Below are 12,844 nucleotides of genomic sequence, written 5' to 3'. Positions count from 1 at the left end.
TTTTGTTTTTAATGATGCAAAGGTTTCCATTGTTTATACATAATTTCTAAGAAAATAATCCAACAATAGAAATCTGTAAGAATACCTCATTCTACAACAAGTTATGTGTTTTAAAGACATTGCTTCTCTTTTAAGGAAAGGGATGTTATATATCGTGCATCTAATGTATCATAATAAGTGGAAAGTTCTTGGTGTGTTTGTGTGGTGTATAGCTTTACTTCCTTATACAGATGGTTTTTCGTTCCACATCAGTTTATCAGGAAAATGCAATTGAAGCTGCCGTTATGTTCAAGAAAATTAAGGCAGTTATGAAACACAGAACATATAATTAACGTTATTGAGCAGAACAGAGCATTTTATAAAAACTTACTGAAACTCAATTAATTTAAGAATACTTAGCATAATGTCTATAGTTTAAATTGCTGCCTAGTAATAATCAAGCAGTTAAATGATAAAGTTCTTAGACCTTCAATCTGCAAACAAGTTGTAAAAGGGAATCCTACTTCAGTTTTCAGGCAATTTGACAGTGTAACTTAGCAATATCCCTCTCTGAAGTGACATCCTTTCTCTTTATGAAACTATATTCTTATCAGATGAATTCATTATAGCCTATCCTATAGGTTCAGGTTCTTTTGAGAACATTGGATTGCCTGCCCCACAGCAACACAGGAATCAGTGCCTACTTCACTCCAGGATACTTATTTTTTATGTTCAGGGAAAGGTGGGATCTGAAAAGGAGGCAAAGAATGCTTATAAGTACATTTTTAAAAGTTTACATTAATGAAGGACACATTCATAGCCCTGTCATTTACTGGTCCCTAAAATCACTTTTCCGATTTTCTTCCTCCCTATCTTCTTCAGATGACCACATATTGTGATTCTGTGATTCTGTATTGGTTCCTCATTCTCTTCCAAAAGTTTTCATATGATTCCACTACACTCTGTCAGTCTGCCTGCTACTCTCATTTTCATAAAACGTGCCAATTACTGAAGAACTGATTTCCCTTTTGCCTTTAGTCTATCTGATAGATTTCAGTCTGGTTTATCTCTCCATGCCACTACGTTGATCCAGACTGTCAATGTCCCTCCATATATCAACATGTTACTGCCTTCACTGTCTTGATTGTCTCTTACTACTCAGCTCTGCCTTTCAGCTTTCATGAATTTCCCCTTTTTTCATTCCTGTGTTTTAACAACCCTACTAGCAGCTGCAGCTTCTGAAGGTGTTTATCATATTGGTAACCTTGAAATGTTTCCCTTCGTTTCTTGATTTAAGTTTCAGAATTAAGATCCTTTCTTTTTTGTTTCACTGAGTGATCCCACATTGTGATCCCACTGAGTGATCACATTGTGATCCCACAATTTTGGCTGCCTCTGTAATGTGGAGAGTCCCTAAACATACGTCAGACATTTCTTCTGCTCAAATCTTCCAGAGCTAATCAGTTTGCAAGTATGTTCTTTGGGATATCTGCCTGCATTTCAGATGAGCACTCCAGAAATGACTGTCACAATTTAAATTGTTGATACTGCTCTAATCCAGAAAAGGATAAAGATACTTTCAAGATTTCAGTGATGGGAGATAGCAACAGAGTTAGTCAGCCATGTACTCAATTGGACTCAAATCATGTTGCAAGTTGCATCTCTGCAGTCAGGACAGATGAGTATAACATTTTTATCTTTGCCAATGGATTAGAGATCACTTTCTTCATACTGCCATAGAAAAAGAATGTTAAATATTTAGCCATTCCTTCATTCCTTGTACAGGTGGACCTTAAAAAAAAAAAGGGGGTGGGGGGGAGGTAGGAAGAATCTGGAGATCTGTCCTGGCTGTTGGCTGGAGTTACAGGGAGGATGTCACGGTGATCCACAGTGGAACTGAGGAGAGTTTTGATACTGTCAACCTGATGAAAGAAGAGGTAAACAGGAGAAGATATGGTGGTACTTATGGAAATCCAAGCTCACTTTTAAGGAGGGTAGGTCCCTCATTTTTGCCATGAGGGAAGCAGTGTGACAGAAATCAAAGGGTGACACAAGAGTTCCTGAAGTTGGCAGGGAATGACAGGATTTGTTGCAACTTCACCTGAGGCTTCATTTTTTAAATACAACTTCACTTGCAATCTAAATATGGCATAAACTTTGCTACCACACAGTAACTTTTAAAGCTCTTCTGCTCCTGTCAAAAGCATATTTACAGTTTATGTAATCACTGCATGTGCATCATATGGCAAGTCAACTGGCTGTGTGTCAGGCACAAATAGCAAGTGGAAGATACCTGTCTAATGTGTATTATAAGATGCTGCCTCTCAGGAACTTTGGAGATGCATATACATGCTAAAATTGAAGGAAACAAAATCCTCTGTAGATCTCCTTCTGTTCCTTGGAGGTAAGCATAGCTACCAGGAAAGGAAGAGCCAAACCCCAGCTGTCTCTGGTGTCATCTAAGCTGTTTGTGCAAGTGCATTTCCTCTTTGATGTTCTTGGCAATGGCAACTAACCAGCTGGGATACGTGTCAGCTTTTTTTTTCTGGGGAATGGAAGGGAGGAGGGACATTCATACACATATACACTCTTGTCTCTGGTCTCTTTTGGGAAGCAGCAATTAACAGATGAGAGGTTTTTAGAAGTTTCTTCCTAAATTACATCTTATCTGGCTGGCTCCTTTTTAAACAGTAGAACAAACCTTAATGGGCTCATTTTCAGGCCAAAGGACTGAAGGCAATAATTTCACAAGGAAACAAATTAAATCATAATTCTGAACCTTTGGCCTAGGTCATGTAAGGCTAGTTTTAACCGTGGGTTAGCTTTAAACATGGTTCAGACAGCAAACACCAGGAAGCCATAGGAACATAGTACCTACCACAGGTTTACCGTGGTTTTATTCAGCATCAGGATTTCTGGTTCTGTAGCAACTTTGTTATTGGTCACACAAATAACTTTACAGCTAGCACACCTGCTGTATTTACCCAAGAAGAAATTTTACCTGTGACAGCAGCACAAGTATGACTTTTGACTGAGGTAATGATATTGTTTTGTTTCCAAAACTATAAGGCTGTGACCCATTAAGACCTGGACACATCAGTGAGACTTCTGTCAATGTGCTGCTTTTCATGTCAGTCCTTTATAAGCACACAAGGTATATGGCTCCTTAATTCTGAGTACCTATCTTAGTAACATACATTTTATGACTTTATGCAGCTCTGAGAAATTCAGAATGGCAATAACTTTCCCAATGAACAGTTTTGTGCAAACTTTGTATCAAAATTTATCAGGGCCATACAGAAATGTTTGGTAGCAGTCACTTGACACATGTTCTATTTCCAAGAAATAAACATTACCGATTGAGTAAACAAAATGTTTTTCTTTCCTTTCATCTTTTGAATATAGAAATAGAAAATAAAATGTAGGACTGTGTGAAATAGATACTATAATCAATCTACTCGTATATCTCCTTTCCTTCAGTCATTGCTTAAACCCTAGTAAAGTCGTATCTTTGCATCTTATTCCTCCACTGCAGTATACCTTCTAATCTATCAAATTAATCAGGCATCCTAAAGTTTTTTTTGTCAATTTATCTATCATGTCAGACAAGAAGCATTGGACTAGCATACACCCATCACACAGTGCACTAAAAATCAATGGAAAGTAACCTTGTTTACCGTACCATTTTACACTGACTGTAGTTAACATACTGTCATTCAGTAAACAAAGTACTTTGTAATGTAGAATATATTAATTTGCTATAAGGTATTTCAAAATAAGATGATATATTTCAACACTTTTCTTAGTGCCACCATTACAAGGATGAAGAGACTGTTTTTTGATAGATTGAGCAGCACAGAGCAAATCAGAAGTTACTTTTGGTGGTTGCTCTTTTAATGAGATGTATCACACAGCTTGGATAAATTATCTGCTATGTGGAACAACTTATCATGCCAGAATATACAGTATATTGTCATGGGTTTTTTCTTTTTTTCCTTTTTTTTTTTTTTTCTTTACTTTTTGATTCTCTGGTATTCTGATGAATTATTTGCAGCATTTCCTTCTCGCTGCTGCTAGAATAATCAAGCTATGTTTCTTGAACATCAGTCTATCATTTTCATCGACTTCTTCTGTTGTCAAAGACAGGGAGGAAAAAAAAAAAAAATAAAAAACACTGTAATTTCACAAGACATTCTTCTGTTTCCTTTGCTCCTTTGTTTCTTTGCTTCCTCTGCTTTCTTTGTTACAGCTTTTAACTTAGAGAAGACTTTTAAGTTTCTCCACTTCAGTGTAAGCTAATGAAGTCTCATTATTTATTTATTTTTTAAATGAACTGTAGTTTCACAATCATGGTCCTCTGAGTTTTAGATGCTATCTCGTCTGCAGCATCAATTGATCATCTTCAGGATTATATTTTTCTCTACATATAGAATATGCCTAAGATTTGTGTGTGTGTGTGTTTGTTGTTGTTGTGTTTTGTTTGTTTTGTTTTTACTTTTGGCAACCAGAAAGCAACTGTTCAATTTTCATGTTATCCTATTTAGCAGGATTTCAGGCATAATTACTTTGGAGAGTCCATGACCTATTTCAGCCTCAGTTTCCTAGTTTGACACAGTGGGAAAAATTGTTTATTTATAACCGTCCACATCTGAAAATTTTCATCTCTAATGGAACTATTAGGATTGTGATGCATATGCAAAATCTTTGCATTGCAAATGAATACTGTGGCAAATTATTGAGACCAGCCTATAGCAGGTTTTCTTACAACACAGTTATTTTATAAGCATTTTTTACAGCGTGATCATTTTGGAGGAATTTCACTGTTTTCAAATTACTGAAGTTCCCTGACTCACTGGAATTGTTTCTACATCTATCTGAAAAGACAAATGGATGTATTCCTTGGATAAGTTTAGCACGCAGGTCTGTGGAACATTTTTGAAGCTGAGATGCTTCCAGCCGACCCAATCCTTCTAAGAGCATCCAGAAGGAACTGAAGTCACCTCTATTCTTTGTGTGAGGTTTCTCAGGGTACAGGCTATGTTTGTGTGATTCTTTTGAATTTAGCACCAAATATTTCACTGAAATCTAATCATACATTTTACAAGTCTGTGGACATTATATTTTCCTGTCATTTTCTACTCTACACAATGAAATTTTTCTCTTCCTAAGAATTTCTATACTACTTTCTCATCTGACCACATTAAGATTTCACATTTTCATATCAGTGACTCTACCATTTTATTTTATTTTATTTTTTTTAATTTAATTTCATTTTTTTCTAGGTTCACTATCATAAATATTTAACTACACTGATGTTTATTTTCAGGTAGATAATATTATAATTCATGCATATATCATCACCCTTGCTTATTCAGCAGTCAAGCTATCAACCTATTGTTGTTGAAAATATACAGACCTAAACACAACTGTGGCTCTGTGATAACAATTATTCTAATTTTTGAGAATATTTATCACTGTGCAAGTCAAATACATATTGCTTTCAGAGTCTTTCAGGCAATAAAGTCCAGTTTTATACCTTTTTGCAAAATTTAATCCCAAGTAACAGAACTTCTGAAGCAGGATGCAGCCCAAGAGGACACAACTGCTTCACCAAATGCCAAGCATCACAACACCCAGTCCTGCCCACAGAAGCGTGTCAGGTCAGTAGCATGGTAAAAATCCTATGCCATTGAGTCATCAACAGTGGAGTTTCCCAGATGACTTTTTGTAAGTGGAGGTATGGTATGTAAATTAAATGAAGCCATCACCGTTCAAATGATAGTCACGACTAAATCAATGTGGACTCAAATCACAAGGTTTCCTTTCTGCTACCTCCCACCCCAATGAATCAGTGTTTCCTAACATACACATTTATTTCTGGAAAAATTATGAATAAATCTGTGGGAGGGAAAGAGCAATTATATCTTTACCCCTCCTTTCTTCTTTGTAATATCCTCTTCAGAGCATGGCTTGTTATTCCCCTGTGCAATATGCTCAATGTGGCTCTTAAAACTCAAGGAAAAAGGTGTTTACATTGTTGGAATTCTTTGTATGCTTTACTGTAGTCCTTTGTTATTCCTCCAGGCAATTTAAGAGTATATTTGCAACAACAGCTCCAACAACGCATACTGAATTTAGTATATTGTGTAAGGGTATTTCAAGAAAGCATACTCAGTTAGTGTTATGTACCACCTTATACAGTTTCAACTTTATACATGGATTTTTTATTTTTTATTTTTTTTTTTCTAGTGCAGGAAGGACTGCATCTTCAGCATAAAACATTTGCTTCTCAGGATGCCTTTTGGTTTTGCTCCATTCAAAAGGAATTCAGCACTCGTTTAACCTTACATCCAATACACAGGGGGAACTGTGGGTATGTTGAGCAACTGCATATTCTGCAATCATTGCATATACTTCCTGACCTCTAAAAAGGTCCTGTAGGTTGGTTTGTCTATTTGATCATTATATTTTTAATGCTGATGTGATAATTTTGGTTTCAAATTGGTCCATTCTTGCTAAAAATCTCATGAATACGAACATAACTGCTTTTGTAGCCAGACTAAAACTCTTTCACTTTTGACCATAAGGCTCATCTCAAATGTGACTGTTTAGACATCCATTTTCTAAGCCACAATAAACGTAACAAACATAGAAATGCCCTTAGAAATACTTTATTATAAACAACTGCTTCTTATACTCTACATGCAACTTCTTCTGTAATTATTTTTTTCACTTTGTAAACTGCAGATTAAACTAAAAGCTATAAGAAGCTGTGGCAACCTTAATGAACAGAATATAACATGTAAGAAAGGCTCCATGGTTAGAGTTTGTTCAGTACACTATCTTGATTTTGGCTTCAAGTATATTTTTGCAGAAAAGAAAGACAGGAAATATAGCATGACTGTGATGGACACTATTCTGACTATATGCTACATATTTTGATATTAAATTTCACAGTAAAGATACATGATTCTGATCCAAAATCATCTGAAGTGAACTTCCAATGATATCAATTTGTTTAGATCATAAATACTATTTATTGGTACAGCATAAATAATTGGCATGGCTTTGCTCTTTGTAAAAAGGAATAAAATTGTGGACAGAGAGATGTCTCATTGTATGATAGTGTGAAATTTACTAAATATTTTTTGAACTACCAGAGAAATAATAATCCTTCAAAAAGCTCAAATTTACAATGTAATCTGTAAGTATGCATTTAATGAGTGAATCACAAATCACACTTCATGATCTTTGAACCATGAGCGTGTTTTGGAGATAGAAGAAACAATCATAAATTTGAGCCAGCCAAAAATATTTTTACATGTGATTCAACATATATTCATAAGGCAGCTAGACTTAAAATACGTAGAATATAGGTTACAATTAAAAAGCAGAAAACCAATTTTAAGATATATTCAAAATGATAAAATAATTGTTAAATTATGCAAATTTTATGATAGACCAGAAAAACAAGTAGCTTTTTATTTAATTACCACCTTTTGCTGATTCAGGTATGTTAATCACAGGCAGTCCTAATAGTTCTATCAGAATTTACTAATGTAAAAGGAACTAAATAATTAAATGTCTAAATATTGATTTTAAATGTTCCAAGTAGTAATAAAGTTTTGCTTTCTACTTAGTATGAGTTAAACTCTGCATTGGATACTTTTGGGTTGCTTGAGCAAAAGGTTGCTTGAGCAACCTTTTGGGTTGCTGCTTGAGACTGAGCAAAAATAGGATATAAAATGATGCTGGCAATTGTAAATGCATCCTCGTTGGCTTAATTCTTGAGAGACTCTCATTATTTCTGTTTCCCAATAACTGTTGTAGGATGCTGGACTATAATTTCTCAAAGTCTCTACATTTATATGATGGTTGTAATGTTTCGAAAAGGTTGGCACACATAGGCTGGTCTGTAAAGTGGTTGAAGAGTGGAAAAAGAAATTGATGTTTGTGTTTATAAAGCCCTCATCACTTGGATGTCTTGCTCTGGGAGGAGCGTGAGGACTACTGCTGTTATCCCAGCCTCGACAGTGAAAGGCCAGACACAAGATTTATCCTTCCATGACTGGGACTAGGGAAGCTCTGTTCCTTTCCAGCTTAGTTCTCTGAACAAAATCCTAACAAAATCCTACTTTTAACTCATGTTTTCAGTCAGTCTGGAAATTCATTTCATACAAAACCATTGGAAACAGTTATAGGGGAGTGCTGTTGTGAGCAAAAACTCTTAAACTCACCACTTTTCACAGCTTGTTTGACTTCATGTTTTGTCCAACACCTGCTTTCTGTTATCCTATCTCCAACTCAAGTACATGACTACTGCTGCTAATAATACTAGCACTTTCTTCCAAGTCAGCCAGTGTCCTTATCATTTTCAACTGCCATTACTTCTGTGTTAAAATCACTCACCTGCTATTCAAATAACACAGGATTTCCTCATGGTGCCATTTTTAGGAGTCAAGTTAGAGAAGATGTCCCATGTAACCTCTACAACCAGTAAGAATAACTAAGTTTTCATATAATAATATGTAAGGGGTATTCCAATCTTACATTATATTGATAACTGCATGCTAAAACACCCATATTAAAGGAGGTGTATTGTGCCATCATCTTGCATGCAGACATGCAGACACATGCAGCCCAATCTTACATGCCCACATTTCTACTACCATTGAACTGAATACAAAACTTTTTCCAAGCTTGGTGATTTTGTGTGAAGGTTATGAAGGCTTCATTTTTTTGTCTGCTTCACAGTGAGGAAGGAATCTAATTTTCTCCTTCCTTGAGGAATGAAGGATTATGAATCGTTGATCCAGGGATGTTCTAAACTCCATGTATAATTTACAACCTCATCAGAAAAAGAAGGAAATACGTTCAGTGCCACCTCGCTCATTAGCACTTAATGATCTGTGCCTTGATCATGACAAGAGAGGCCCCGATTCATGTCATAGACATTATGTGTCCATTATTGAGCAAAGTGCTGATGCATGCAATTAGCTAGTCAGGTAGGGCAATCCATAACTAAATGTGCATGTATGTGTGTCTGTGTATGTACAAATAAATTCCCTTTCATTTTTGGATATCCATCCTGAGATTTTTATTGAGTTGTTTTATTGGTTGTTCAGGACTGGGGAACACCGCATGTGTCAAGGTCACAGAAGAGGCAGCTGTAGGTTGTAGGTCTTGGCAGATGCTGTGCAGAAACAGAACAGGAGCATGGCTTCAGCTTGAAACAGTTAAAACTGTGGTAATTTTGAGCAGTACTAGGTAGGAACTGAAACATTTCTCACTTGAATCTGCACAACCCATAGATGAGGGCCGACTTTGCCATTCAGAGAATTATTTTATAGTTTTATCACAGTATGAATTAGACAAAATACAACTGATTGAAACAACAGGAGAAACATTAACTGTCACCTTGATAGTAGAGGAGAAAGGGAGTCCAAAGACCCAACAAACATGAACTGTAAATTGGTGATACACGTAATTTCAGCGGATGAGGGGTCACTTTCTCTTTACCCCTGAACTTCACACTGGGCCAGAATATTTCTTTATAATCAGAACCAACATCGACATTTAATATTTATTACATTAGTTTTCACGTGTCCAGAGGTTCAAGGTAGAGCTGTTATTAGGTGAGTGTCGTTATTTCTGTTTTGTAAACAAACAGGTTATTATAGAGTTCTGTGTCTTCCAACTTCCACCACACAGTGTTCTTTTGCATGCCTCAAACAATGAGCTGCCAGCTCCACGGAAATCTCTTGCAACATTCAGTAGTCAAAATTGGTATAAAGTTCACAGGAAGTAGAAGAATGTATAATGCATTGAAACAATGTTTTAGACATTTATATTAGACTTCTAATGGAAAAATTAAAAAGTAATGCTGCTTTGCAGTTACTGCTCATCAACAGTATGTCTTTATTTCTGGCATATGAAGGGTAGTTTCCATAGCAGCAGCATCTGTAGCACTAAGCAACATGGAAAATGATTTTTTTTTTTCTCTGTTATTTTGCAAATTAGAAGGGTAAAATGTATGGAAATAGGGGAAAATAGATACTACAGAAATGTAATCTTCAAAACCTGATTTTCCTTTCTAGAAATCTGAAATTGTGATGGAATAAACAATTCTTGCACTTTATTCCTGCTTGTATAAGCAAGCAGGAATGTGTGGCTTAACAAATCTGTAAAGCAGGGTTTTGTTTGTTTGTTTGTTTGTTTTTATTTATTTTTTTTAATTGGCAAATTGCAGAACTACCTCAGTCCACCTCCTCATATGGTAATATTTCTTTGCTGGTGATTCCTTCACTAGTGGCCAAAAGTGAGTAGTAATTATGGTCTGTATTGCACTGAGACTGTATATTTATTTCATTCATTTTTTTGTACTAACAGCACTCAAAATATGCCAGAGATAAATACTGTATACAAGAAATGTGTGCTATTTACTCAAATCAATTATGATTTTTAGCTAAATTCTTAAAGGAGGGGAATACTTTGCTTTTGTCATGTGCACTTAAAAGTGCAACTATATATTCTAAAGAATAAATTTCAGAACAATACTTTCATCTCTTAGGCACAGAAACATAATGGGAAATATCTTCAGGACAGAAACAAAGACTAAAAGGTATTGCAGAGAGTAGGTATTTCCTACTTTGTTGTATGAAAGCTTAAATCAGAATTAGAACAACAACAAAAAAATCTTGTTCTCAATGTTGCCTGTCTAATTTATCAAAATAACAATTGTTCTCAGTATGTAACAGTAAGACTTTAAATTATTATTTTGATATTAATGAGAGCTAAAAGGTCAGACAGTTGCATAAACCAGCTCTGAAATTTCCTTCCTGATGAAAGAACTTTATACAAACTTATATTAAAGTACAATACATACCTAATATATTTTAATGTATTTATATATTATTATTTAAAGTATGTATCTTAAGGAAAGCTTAATTGCAGAGACTTTTAAAATGAACTGAAGAGGAAGCTGTATAATATTGAGGATGGGTATGTTGGGAAAAGTTGGCAAGTCATTGGTGAACAATTCTTTTCAGAATAATTTTGACTTTCATGTTTGGGCCAAATGTATTGTGCAGATGCTCCTCTGTGGTGGTTTTTATTTTAGTAGAAAAAAAAAAAAAAAAAAAAAAGAAATTTACAAATGGTATTTTTACTGGGAGCTTTGTTCTTAACTCCTTTAAGCACTCTGAAATTTTCTTTAGTGACACTTCAAAAATATTTCGGTTTTCTATTTTGCAACCCTTCCTACTGACTTACGGTAAATATTTAAGCATCATGTCTATCTTGTAACAACCTTAACTGGCTACATTTTGATTTTAAGAAATAGCACACATCCTTCAGGGTTCATTTATAAAGAATAACTGTTAGATAAATCAAGAATAAATATTCTTTATTTGTTCCATGCAAAAGAAGTACTTTTCTTAAAACAGATTTTTACCTCTTTTTAATGTACACTGGGAATGGAAGAAGAAAATCTTGAGGAACTTCACAAAAAGGTGTATAGAGAATGAAAGAGTGTCTGTAAAGTTGATGTGCTCTGTAGGAGCCTGTTTAGACATGCCTGGTGCAGTGTTATCCCAGCAGATGTGCTCCGGTGTATGGGGTTCCAGGGTGCCAGTGGTTTGCTGCTTCTGTGTGTGAGCCTGGATTTAAGGACTTTTAGCAGTTTCTCCTTCTCTTTAAACTTGCATTGACACTTTACTCCCGTTCACAGCACTTTATTTTCTTGGAAATTCCTGAGAAGTTAGATTTAAAGTAAGCAAAGCAAAACAAAACAAAATATGTACCATATTTTGATACATGGATACAAGCTGTTAGCTCTCAACTTTGCCTTTAAACTCAACAATTTTCTCTAGTCTTATGTCTTGTTTATCTGAGCAAGTAAGTTTGTTGGGTTGCTTTCTGTTTGTTGACTTTCTATTACTCTCTGTTTTCTACAAATATCTTATCATCCAAAAGAGAATAAAGTAATATTCTTATTTGTTAGTCTGAGTACATACTATAATTTATAACCAAACCCTGTGTAGCACAAAAAAAAAAAAGTATGCCTAAGTCTAATACGAAGCTTGACTGACTCTTCATTTGAATAGAAATATTCTTGGACATGTCAGTTGTAGCTAATAAAACTAACCACTCAGTGCCTTGTGCAACAAACCTCAAAGCTATAGGAAACTTCTGCAGAGCTTGTTTGACACATGTTGGTATATATTCATGGATTCAAGTATTTGAGTCAGCTAACAGGTTATGCTGTATGTATCTGAGGCAGAAGAGAAAAAGTTTTACATGTTTGATGGTGATTTAGACATTGCCCTTAAGTGTTTGGTAAACTTACCTTATTATTTCTTTTTGTTAGAACTCATGAAGGAAGAGGGAAGAATTACTTTTACAGCCACTTTAAAGACCATGGCTTGAATTGTAGATTATACTGAAAATGTTACTGTTAGAAGAGTTCTATTGTTACTTTCTTCTTTGCTTTCACTCCTTCTTTCCAAGCTCTCTTCATCTATAAATCTGGTAACAGAGTACATCAAGACATAATTGCATTAATTTGCACAAGGTTACAGTACTTGCAGGTAACATTCCCAAATCACTAGAGATGGTTTACTAATGCAGAATCTCTATTATCACATGGCAACTTTAGATTAGGTCTATCATATTTTCCTTCATGCTTCATCATCCATCTACTTGCAAGAAGATGGAACCCTTAGAGCAGAAAGTGACAATATCTTACTGCATCAGTAACTTATCAATGCAAGAAAAGATGAAGGATAAAGTTTTAGGAATGGTTGAGTCATTATTCCCTGGCCTTTTATGACATACTTAAGGTGACTCCTCAGTCTTGCTCTAACTT

The sequence above is a fragment of the Aythya marila genome (assembly GCF_965140915.1).
Source record: "Aythya marila genome assembly, chromosome: 5".
Taxonomy (NCBI): domain Eukaryota; kingdom Metazoa; phylum Chordata; class Aves; order Anseriformes; family Anatidae; genus Aythya; species Aythya marila.
This window is presented reverse-complemented; position numbering follows the sequence as displayed.